A 12,122-nucleotide genomic window follows, 5' to 3' on the forward strand; every position below is an offset into this window, starting at 1 on the left:
ACCGTCGGCCTTGGAGGAAAGCAGACCTATTAAGAAATATATTAAATCTTATAGACACATTTTTGAGCCGCGTTTCGCGAAATCTTCAGTCGGAAAGTTAATGGGAGCCGGAAAAATCCATCTCCTCAATGTTAATTTTAGCAAATAGAAGGAAAATTTTTTTTAAAATCGTTAAACATATGGCTCTGAAATTTGGACTACATGTTCAGTGAATATTTCTCTACAAAGTTATAATGCCATGTTAAGGAATATTTATTGGTTTCTGTTTTACACTTTTTTTAAACAGATGCTTATTTTTTTCTCTAAAATTATGAACTTCTTTTTCTATAACTCTTGAATTATACAATATTTTTTTACAAATTGTTATAATATGAAGGAAAAGAAGTAAACCACATATAAATTTCAACAACTTATAAATTTCATTGATATACTGTTAGCAAATGGCTCTGAGCACTATGGGACTCAACTGCTGAGGTCAGTAGTCCCCTAGAACTTAGAACTAGTTAAACCTAACTAACCTAAGGACATCACAAACATCCATGCCCGAGGCAGGATTCGAACCTGCGACCGTAGCGGTCTTGCGGTTCCAGACTGCAGCGCCTTTAACCGCACGGCCACTTTGGCCGGCTATACTGTTAGCAGTTTTTGAGAAAATGTTCCTCAAAAATGAAAGTTTTGAAGTTACGGGAAATGGCCTCTGAATTTTTTTAATATATTCCTGCCCCATGTGATGGATTATCAGCGTCCTCTTGTTTTTCCAGTATTAGTTTCCTTTTCACTGTTCTTTACTTCCTTTTTACTGCATGTTGTACGCTTCTGTCTCTTCTTCCTGCACCTCTTAGTCTTTCTTCATCAATTAGGCGCATTGTGGAAAGGGTGTTGTGTCCTGGTTGGACACCTAAACGTTTCAGCACATCACATTTGATAATGTTTTCTTCATTATATGTTACCACTGCATCATACACTCTAAAATGTAATGATTTTATCTGTACAAACACCCTTTTGGGAATCCTAATCCAAATTAAATTATTTACACTTTCATTTGGATTTTGTGTTTTGCTGTGTAAACGCTTTTCCCATAATTCTGGCTGTGATAAAGCTCTTAATATGGACTTAATTACATCAATTACAGTATTTGGCAAACTGCTTTTATAGGCACATTCCTATCCTGATTGGTACTTACACCATGAGTTATCACCTGTGGGGCACAGTGCATGTTGTGAGTGCTTATTATTTGATGCAGTATGAAAGAAAAAATAATGCCCATTCTGCTCTCCTTATAAGCTCAATGCTTCTTGTATTTTGCCTAATTGCGCACCCATAATACTTCTGCAATCTATCAATTGCTTCATCTGTCAATCTTCCTGTTCCTCCAAGGGTCTTACAATCACTAAGCTTCTTGGATCCTAATGTCTGCTTTAGTTTGTGCAAGTGAGCCCCCATGTTCTTCTACACGTGCCCAATGCACTCCTGTTTCTTAATGTGAATTTCATGCCCATAAGGTTTGAGTTCCTCTACAGCTTTATACCCTTTAGAATCACCATCTCCTAGATAGTTAGTGTACCGTACATTATACCACTCCTGTGATCTGGAAAAAATTGCTTTCGCTCGCTCTACTTACATCACTCCACTCGTGCTAAGAAAATTTGCTTCACAACTTTCGCTATGCCCGTCCTTGATTTTGCCCTTACATCTATAATGTTTTAAGACAATAGCAACATCAATTACTTTGCAACTGTGTCCACTGGTAGCTGCCACAACTCCATTTAGAGATTTATGACCTCTACGTTGCCATGATCCATCTAAAGCAACAGTTAAATCTCCACATTTCCCATTATCTGTCACCGCTTTTTAAACTGCTTTCTTCATTGCTGCTTGAGCAACATCTCCAGCAGAAAATCTCACGGATTCATTATAAAATCCAAACTTGGTTGGTGATTTTGGCAAGTTCATAATTCCACATAACGTTCTCCCTGCAGCACTACCCTTGCCAATGCAACGCAAGCCATACACTAGCCTAACATTTATATCATACACCTTCTTTCCACTATTACCCCTACGAGGAATACTGTAACAATTAGAAAACGAAACACATTTGTTACACTTCAATAACATTTTATATGCCAAATCAATGTGTGAAGTTATTTTCAATTCCAGTTCTCTTTCTTAGCACGTTTGGCATAATACATTATGTCTCGAAATATTAGATAGCAAAGAAACGTTAATTATTTCATTCACATCATTACTGTCACTTTGATAGTTTTCAAATTTTTCTTTGCTGTCACACAGTTTATTGCTGGAAGAAGTTCTATCACATCCATTTGGAGTAGTTGGTGATGCAGTCTGAGCAGCACCTCCCTTCGAAACAACAAAAGATTTCTTCTTCCACTCATTGTGCCTTTTCTTAAACAATTGATTGCTGAAACGGGGCATATTGATATCCACAAACCAAATACGTAAAACAGGTACGAGCAAAATGCGGCAAATACTCAAAATTGAACAGCTAAATAACACAAAGAAATCTCCATATGTCAACACACACGGCATAGCGTTTATGTTTACCAATATGAACAGTCACTTGTCACAGAGATAAAGCCATACGAAGTTGAAAACCAAACACTGTCTAATTCCACAAAGTCACCCTGCTTGCAGCTAGCGAGCAGTGCCATCAAAGGTGACACACCAAGTCACTACAACCGTTTACGCTGCGCATCAAATTTGCAGCGATAAAAATCACACTTAGAATTCACTTAGAAGGGTGAAACTTGATTTGTTTTATTCAGAAAACTCCAAATAACTTTATAATGAAAAATAAGCAGAAAACGTTAATTTTGTAATTTTCATCATTCTGGCTCCCCTTAACAAGTTATTAACATGGATTATATTGTCAGTGTTTGCGCTTTTATATGTTAATAGTTTCAAAATATAGATCTACAACTATCAAAGATATGTCGTGTCCATTTTAGTATAATGTAACTCTTGTGCTTTTTAGTGATGTAGGTCGTAAGTCGTTTCTGGATGTAGGTAAAGACAAGGCATCGCATGTTACTGTTTCAATTTACTGAACATCAAAAGAAGAACACAGCATATTCATTAAAATTAAAATCGTAAAAATGAAGAAATTAGAATTACATGAATTTAAATAAACTCAGCCTCTAACAGTGTTTATTAAAGAACTAATTTAGAAACTCAATAAAATTTAACTGAGAGGAAAATAATCAATACCCAAATAATATCTAAGTATATTTAGATCAGCATAAGAACAAACACAAATCATTGTAATAAATATGGCCAGAAACAACAAGTAATGAACCAACAATTGTTTAATAAACTTAGAGAGATAAAAATTCATAAATAAATATTTTACATAAAAGAATCAAAGAAACGACTACCATAGGGACGAATTATTGAAACTAAAATAGAAAGACACAAAGCCCCTTCACAAACAAAAAACAGTTAAAAATAATCATAGTCAAATTCAATAGAGAAAATAATTATTAATATAAATAAAGAAAGTACAATCTACTTCAATATCAATAAAACTATCAATAAATGTTTACATTTTTGAGAAGAAACCTAAACGCCAGCAAAATAAAACAATAAAGAAATATTTCTCATTTTTCAGTCCTATATAAAGCGCTATTTTATTGGACGACTCTCACTGACAGTCCATCGAACTGCTCATCATTGCACAACGATGAATACAAGCGCTATGCGAACATAAGAAATAATTTCAGAGATAGTTCTAGATAAGCTGCTGTATCATCGTATCCAAGCAGATTCTAGATGCCGCGAAGAAGACCAGCAGTGGAAATATTCCGCTTAGCTTGACTGAATTCAGGTTTAATAATTTTACATTGAGCTATACAAACGGGGACCTTCCTAAGATGACACTGATAGCTGTACTTAGTATGTTTATGTAGGTAGGTGTTTTATCTGATTCCTGACTGGTACAGGTTTAGATTTCCCTTCAATTTTAATTAAAGTTTATTACTTTGTTATACCACTTGTTAAGTGTCAGACATGAACAGAATTTAAGCGCTACGCCCTTGGGAATAACAGGTTATTAAATAAACTAATTCTCAGATATAGTTTATTAGCTCTTTGTTTACGGATAGGGTAAGGTAGTTACGGTTTAAGGGGCGATCAAAAGTTTCGAAGGCCGTCGAATCCAGAATCCTTATGCCAAATGGTCAAAATCTCCGTAAGAATTGAGGAAATCATACCAACGATGCACTGGGATGAGGATACCCATTTGATAAAACACCATATTCTGCTGTGTGAAGAGGTCCGTAACTACCTGCTCCAAATACTTATCTGACAGTACTTGTCCACCTGTCAAGGCCTTTTTTGAGGGACCAGGGGTGCGATAGTAGCAGTGGGAGAGGCAAGGACCAGTTGCTAGCACTTGGGCTGTAATGGATGAAGCTGGCCTGCCAGATCGATCGGCGCCTTGTTTCGAAACACGACCAGCGCCGAAATTGGCGCACCAATACACAGCGATGACTTTCGACAGAGGTGCTGCCCCAGCTTGGTTGTATATGCACTGGAGCATTTTTCATTCTCCGGTGTTTCTCGTTCAACAGCCAAGAAAGGAATGACAGTACGTTGGCCCTCTTTTGACGAATATGGTAATAACGACGCTGTAGCTCTCGTTTATGGATTCATTACACCAAAACAATAAAGGCATCTAAAGCGATCATCTTAAGTGATACGAGCACTTGTTCGTATTCGATGCTATTAAACACATCTGTTCTATTGCAAGATCATTGCTTTTCATATTTTGGGAGGAGGTAGTATGGACCAAAAATAAGAAAAAAGCGTCTGGTAGACATGGGCTCTAAAATGGATTCCTTAGGACATACGAGCATTTGTGTAGCAGAAGAGATGTATTTCACACTGGTGATAACGAACAAGTGCTCATAGTTCAGCGCGTGTTTAGCAGACTTCTTGTTTTGGTTAACACTTCTTCCTCATAAAATATGGAAAGTAAAGACCTTGCAGTAAATAAGGTCAATATCATAGTACAGAAGATGAATAAGACTGCATACCCTTTTAAGGTATGCCTTTTAGAGTCCCTTTTCATTAGACATGTTTTATATATTTCTGTGTGAAGAACCTGTCCCTAAGGTATGTCACTGTTTTCGTGGGATACACTGTGTACGTGCATCGAAGTCGGTCTAAGTTACACATGCACTGCAGCACCGCCCTCAAACGGAAACTATTTGGTCGCCCCTAATAAGTAAAATTTTTCAGAATACACTAAGTAAGTAATGGTAAGACATGAGTTTTGGTAGGATATTCAGTGAACTGATGAAACAAATCTTAAACAACACAACATCCAAGTTTAGGTTCAGAGGAAAGTTTTCGTAGGTTCGCAATGATAAAACCGGAGCCAGAAAGGAAGATGGACTCCTCACATTCCTCTTTAACTGTCGATTAGATGGGGTGATCAGGGAAAGGCGACTATAAACGAGAAGAATTGGTGGAATACGATTGGGGTGTAAGGGAAAAGTAATACGGGTAAATTGTCCAGCATTCACAGACGATATTGTGATATTGTTAGAATTGTTAGAGGAGAAGGTTAATCAACCCAGGCAACTACAGGTACAAGTGGGCAAAGGGGGCCTACAGATCACTATCGAGACGATGCGATATACGGCAAGCTTCAAGGCATCTCTTAGGTGTATGACTATAGGAGGAAGGAATGTTTAGAAGTTGTAAAGATTTAAATACCTAGTAGGATGGATAGAATTTGGGCCGATAGAAAGGAATCGATGAGAGCCCGAACAAACAAAATTAACTTAGCATACAATTATCAAGGAATACCTACATTAAGAAGAATATTTCTATCAGTGCTAAACTAAGACTTCCAGAGAGTGAACGGCCCTGAAGCCTTATACACAGCAGAAACCTTTAAACTAGTAAGGACTGAAATACTTACGAAACTAGAACTAATGAACTAATGGAACGGAAAATTATCAAGAGGATATTGACAAATCGAAAACTGGAAGACAGTCAGTTCTGACGACGAGCGAACGGAGAATTGTATATCAACTGGAGAGGATCTCGGATGTCGCCAGGAAAGAAGGAGCATATTCTTCAGACACATCCTAAGAATAGGCCATGGGAGGCTAACACAGAAAATAATACTATTTCTTGTGAACAAGAGAACCAAAATGCGCTCGAGCCAATAGGTGCACAGTGATCTGGAAGGAATGGGGATACATCAGTCAGAAATACACGACAGGATGATTTTTAAATAAAAAATTCTGGCTTCCACAGCTTTACAGGACATAACTATAGCCAGAACACAATCTATAAGAACAGGAGATGGTTCAAATGGCTCTGAGCGCTATGGGACTTAACATCTTAGGTCATCAGTCCCCTAGAACTTAGAACTACTTAAACCTAACTAACATAAGGACATCACACACATCTATGCCCGAGGCAGGATTCGAACCTGCGACCGTAGCAGTCCTGCAGTTCCGGACTGCAGCGCCTAGAACCGCACGGCCACCGCGGCCGGCAGAACAGGAGAGCGAAGACGGTTGCAATATATGAGAATGAAACAATAATGGGCAAGGAGAAAGACTAAATAAATAAAGCTGACAGTAATTAAAGTGGTCGTCCGACGTTCAAAACGAAACAAAGAAAAAACTGATACGAGGCACTGTTGTAATATATGGTGGATTACAGACTAAATTCCGGGTTTTCTCAGTAAATATTTTTGGCTATTAGGTACAGTTTTCCAACAAAAAAGAATCGAGACTATTTCAGTAAGCTACACGGTATATAATGATGAAGATTTTCGTCCAAACTGGTCACAGTATCATCACTGAGGTCTAGGGCTAGGGTCTACGATCTGTATCAAAGAGTCTTAGTTCCCGGTTTACATCCCATACACTACTTACATTATTAATAAGAATCATTTGCAGTGGCGCCCAGTTACTTTCGTTATAAGTCACACTCATTATGACAGCAGTCTAATAAATGCCAAAGGAGCGGACAGGATTTTATATTACCACACTTGGTGTGGGAAACTGTCCTTAGAGGTGTAAGAATCAGGATGATTCCCGAGAAGGCAATGGAAGCCACTACAGCAGGGACTGAAAATGCTTAATCCTCACTAAATGTGACTTGTGATTGAAGCTTCACGATGAAGCTTCCATTGACTCGAGAGACTGGATTAATGGCTATGCATCTCCAGAAAGGGACTGTAAAAGGTAGTGTTATCTTGGATAAAAGGTTGAATAACCAACGAAAGGGTGACATTCTACGATTTGGAACGGGTAATGTTAGAAGACTAAATCTGACAAGGAAGCTAGAAACCTGAACACGGAAATTCAAAGTCAACCTAGAAGAAGAGGAAACCAGTTAAGTGAACTAACGAGAGGTTAAGGATCTTTTGTTACGTGGAAATTGGGTAATATCAGCAGCAGGAACAAAGTGTGTGGCGGTGGTTACGGTTCATTATGAACATGAAGATCGGCAGAGAGTGAGTTACTATGAACAGCGCAGCGACAAAGTGTATGAGCATACTGAAAGAATAATGCTCTACCTAAAATTCGATAAAAGTATCATAATTATTTGGACTTGAAACACTGTAATTAATGATGTAACGATAGACAGCGGTACGGAAGAATACGGTCTTCAAGGAGAAGAAAGGCTACTTTAGTTCTTGGTAACAGTAAATACAGGTTACAACACTCTCCAGAGGAAGGGGCCTGTACACTCGGCAAGTTACCAGTTGGATTGCATGATTGCCAGACTAAAATTCCGAGATCACATATTGCATTGTGACGCATATCCAGCAGAAGAAATAGTCTCTGCTCACAATTTTGTAATGGTGTGCACTAGGCTGAAGTAGAGGAAACTCGTTCGGAGTAATCAATGCGCAAACACGTGTGATACTGAAGTAGTGAGGAATAATAAGATGCATTCGAAGTTCCCTAAGGCAATAGGTTCTGCGGTAATGACTACCACAATAGGCATTTTAAGAGGAATGGATGTGTCTATATAGAGCAACCACAATAATTGCAAGAACAAACATAGATAAAGTAACGTAGTTTGCAGCGTGCCTAGGGCAACTGAAGAAATACTTCAATCATCAACAAAAGAAGAAAGTACAAAATTGTTTCGCACAGGAATACAGAAATAGAATTCACTTGTAAATTAAGTCAACAGGAAGGGCAGGGAAGTAAAAGCGAAGTGGCTCCAGGAGAAACGTGACGAAATATAAAAGGAAATGATCGCCAGAAGGACATACGTATCATACAGAAAACCTTGTTCAATCCACGTATCGGAAACTTAAAAAAAAATCAGCTGCTGAATGAAAATTCATGTGAGAAGGCTTTCAGTTATAAGATCTGCAGATGGTGTTGTTGTCTTCCGAGAAATACATAAATAAAATAAAGAATAAGACCTGTTAGATGGATTGCAAATTCTAATGAGCAAAGAAAGCGCAGTGCAGATAAACAAAAGAAAGAAAGACGAAAACAATGAGCAAAAACATAAATAGGATTAGCAATAAATGTAATATCAAAACTTGTAGCCATATAATATGGAAGGTGATAAAGTTTTCTACTTTCAAAACAAAATAGGACATAATGGATGAAGCAATAATGATATACTAAGCAGACTAGAATAGGCAAAAACGCTATTCCGAGCTAACTGAAAACTTCCAGTATCAAACGTAAGCCATAACATGCGAAATTACATCTGGTGTACCATAGCTTGTCAAACATTCTAAGCTGGCCACTATCATTTCAAGAATACTCTTCGTAATCTGCATAAAACTGTTCAAACCATCCGCTTTTATAGCCATTGTAAATTTATTCGAGTTGTGCCAAAGACATAAATGTATAGGCCAAAAATAGTTCGAAAGCAGCGAAAACACGAAAATAAATCATTTCAATGAGTAAATGTGAACAAAAAGTTTTATAAAATTCATCTTCAGGTAGCAGAAATATTAAAAAACCATACTATATATGCTACCATCATGGGAAAATTCGCCTGCTGCACATGCAGAGCTATAGACAAATATGAACAACCCATAAAAGATAACTATAAATTTCACAATACAAAACCACATGATAACAGACACATACATATACACTATTTCTGTCCAAGGGATGACAATTTGACAGATATAAACCTGAAATGGACAGCAGCTCTCAGAATAGAGTTTAAAACACAATGTGGACTCATCAGTAAATGATAAAAAAAGAATCTCTCGTTATAGAACCCGAATATACTCTCACCACAGAAGAAAAAAATACAATAATGTCAACACAGAACTAACATAAGAATTAATAAAAGAAGAAATTAAAAACATAGCAACACAGATTAAAAAAGAAGACAATACACACAAAACTAAAAAAGTCTAAGAAGGAAACTGCAAGCAAAAAATGTTGTTACAGCAAAATCTGACAAAAGCAGAATTGTTATGCTGATAGAAACAGAAGAATATATAGGAAACACACAGGAGTTTGTCACCAAAACCAACATAAAAAATTTAAATGAATCACAACAAAAAATTTCAAGTATATTTTAGTAACAAACTCGAGAACATAGGAAAACTTTTAGACAAGGATAAAGAGAGACTTGAATAAAAAAATTCTCAGCCAAACAACATGTGACGCCGGTGGACATTCCATTAGGGAAATATTCCTGTCTGTCAAATAGCAAATTTTGAGGCAGCTCCCACATACCTACAAGGACAACAGATGCAATCACAGTTCACCCATTAATACAAAACAGGAAATGAGGAGGCGATAGGACATACAAGTCAGCTAACAGAAGAAGTGTTATAAAAGTCCCATACAGAGGCAGTTTGCTCCTCATTAAAAGGGAACTAGTATACTAATTGAAGAAAATGTGGACGCCCACAAAGAGTTATACCATGAACAGAATAAAATTGTTACAACCACACTATTGTTACAAAATAATTTTGTGTTAAGTTAGGAATACTACATACAGGAAACAGGGTTTAACCATGTGTTCACCTATTTCAGGAACACTAAACAATATACTCATTAACCACATAGAGAAAGTAATCACAGAGAAAAACCGATCATGGGTAAAAGCTACCTCAACTACTGGTACAGGAACATAAATGACATAATATCCTTGGTAGATGAATTTCAAAACAAAATACAACAATTACACAAATGCAGTACACACGAACATAATCTTGGCAACAAAAGAAGAAAAAGGAACACAATCTACTTTCTAGACACAACCATACAAAGGCAATCACAACCACACCCTTGACATATAAAGAAAACCCACAACAGGGGACACAATAATAAATAAAAAAGGAAACCTGAAACCACTTACAGAAACACAAAACAGCTGCATAAGATATAAGTTTAAACAGACTTAATAAAATTTCGCTAAAGATTTCTAACTATCAAACAGCGCTTGCCTCTATTGAACAGATATGACTAAAATAGATACAAAGAAGAAGAACTAGTAAGTAACATTAGCATTAAAGTAAAGACACAAATGATAAACAAACAAATCACATAACCACATACAAGCAGCACAATCTTGAGAAAATTGCATACAACAAACTAACACATAAAATAAATATACATATTAGGTAATATAACCAAAAATTAGGCCATAATATTGCATACAAAGCAAACAGCTTACTAGAAATCCAATCCTTAAACTAAAATCAAAACGAGGCAATTACAAAGATAAACCAGGATCAATCAGCTCAGTTGCAGGGACTGTGTAATGAATCTACATGCTGGTGATTGGCAAAACATTTGACAAAAGATGTAAGAGCACATCAGTGTATGGAAATACAGTGCAAGCCATTCAACATTTGCAGACCACCATACAAAAGAATACCACACAACATATTGTATAGAAAAAGATATAATCATCATAAAACTCAATAAAGACAGACATTCCGTCTCCTCCCCTTCCAAGACAACTTTCACACACATAAGGCATTAACAAACAACAACAAATTACTCAATGACGAAATATATATTCGGAACAAGGCACTGTATAAACAACACATTGGAAAAAAAGAACTTAATACCTTTTCCTGTAACTCACCGTCTCATATCATCAATCTCCTTGCCCCCCCCCCCCCCCCCAATCCCAATCCATGTCCCTTTCATTTTACATACAGTTCGTCACCCTTTTCCTTCAACTCACTCTCCATCTCACCTCAAAGCTACATTTTCAACTCCGACAACAATCTTTAGTTTTCCTTACACATGCAATAAATACATAGTAAAATAACTAAATGAAAATTCTGAACTGCTGGAAAAGAACAATCTTAGGCTGAAGAAAACCTTGTGTTATAGTTGGTAACACTACACAAAACACACGATAAATATTTCACCTGAAGTCTGAAGTAAACAGTAGTAGTGCTATATTGTGTTGTGTTAGAATTTTTTAAAAATGTGTAGTTCTGCTGTGCCATACGGGAGTAGGCCAGATTCAACAGCGCCAAACGAAGAAATACCCAAAAATATGCAGGCAGACAGCGTTTACTGATGTAAGAGAAAAACCAGGCATGAAATACCGTAAGTAAAAATCAACATTCTTGTAACGAAATGGTTTTAGATCTAGAAAGAAAGTAAAATTTGAAATATCATTCGTTACAGAGTATTGACAATGCTTTATTTCAATAAAGCGAAACGCGTATGGTGACAAAAACGAACACTTGTAGCTGCAATGACGAAATTAAAATGCTGTCAATAAAGGTCGAATACAGCTTAGCTTCTTTTCGACCTTAGATTATTAATGGCTGAATACTAGCTCAGATCTTCAAGGATGGAAACACTAATTAGGACCAGTGTTCCAGCTGTCAGTTGAAGTGACTACGGAAACCACGAAACCAAGAGTTAGGGAATGCTCTGAATGCTCTTTTACTCCTGCTCACTGAAAAATAATTTATTTATCTTTGACATGGACCACATTGTGTCTTCATCTTACTCAGTGAAACCACATATGGAAAGGTCATTATTACGTTTATGATTGGAACAATGATGTATGGAACGTATGTGATTTCCTAATCTGAGATGGATGTAAGACCTTCTGAAACAATTTCAACTATGAAATTTATGATTCAGTTATCACTTTTGATTCACTGA

At 36.8% G+C, this 12,122-nt stretch overlaps 1 protein-coding gene across 1 annotated transcript in view; it reads left to right on the forward strand.

The window, feature by feature from the left end:
• The window catches only part of LOC124805705 (myrosinase 1-like), an 85,938-nt gene that overhangs the window by 39,862 nt on the left and 33,954 nt on the right, over positions 1-12,122 (forward strand). The gene's annotated exons all lie outside the window — the stretch shown is intronic.

The sequence above is a fragment of the Schistocerca piceifrons genome, chromosome 7 (assembly GCF_021461385.2).
Source record: "Schistocerca piceifrons isolate TAMUIC-IGC-003096 chromosome 7, iqSchPice1.1, whole genome shotgun sequence".
In the NCBI taxonomy this organism is placed as follows: Eukaryota; Metazoa; Arthropoda; class Insecta; order Orthoptera; family Acrididae; genus Schistocerca; species Schistocerca piceifrons.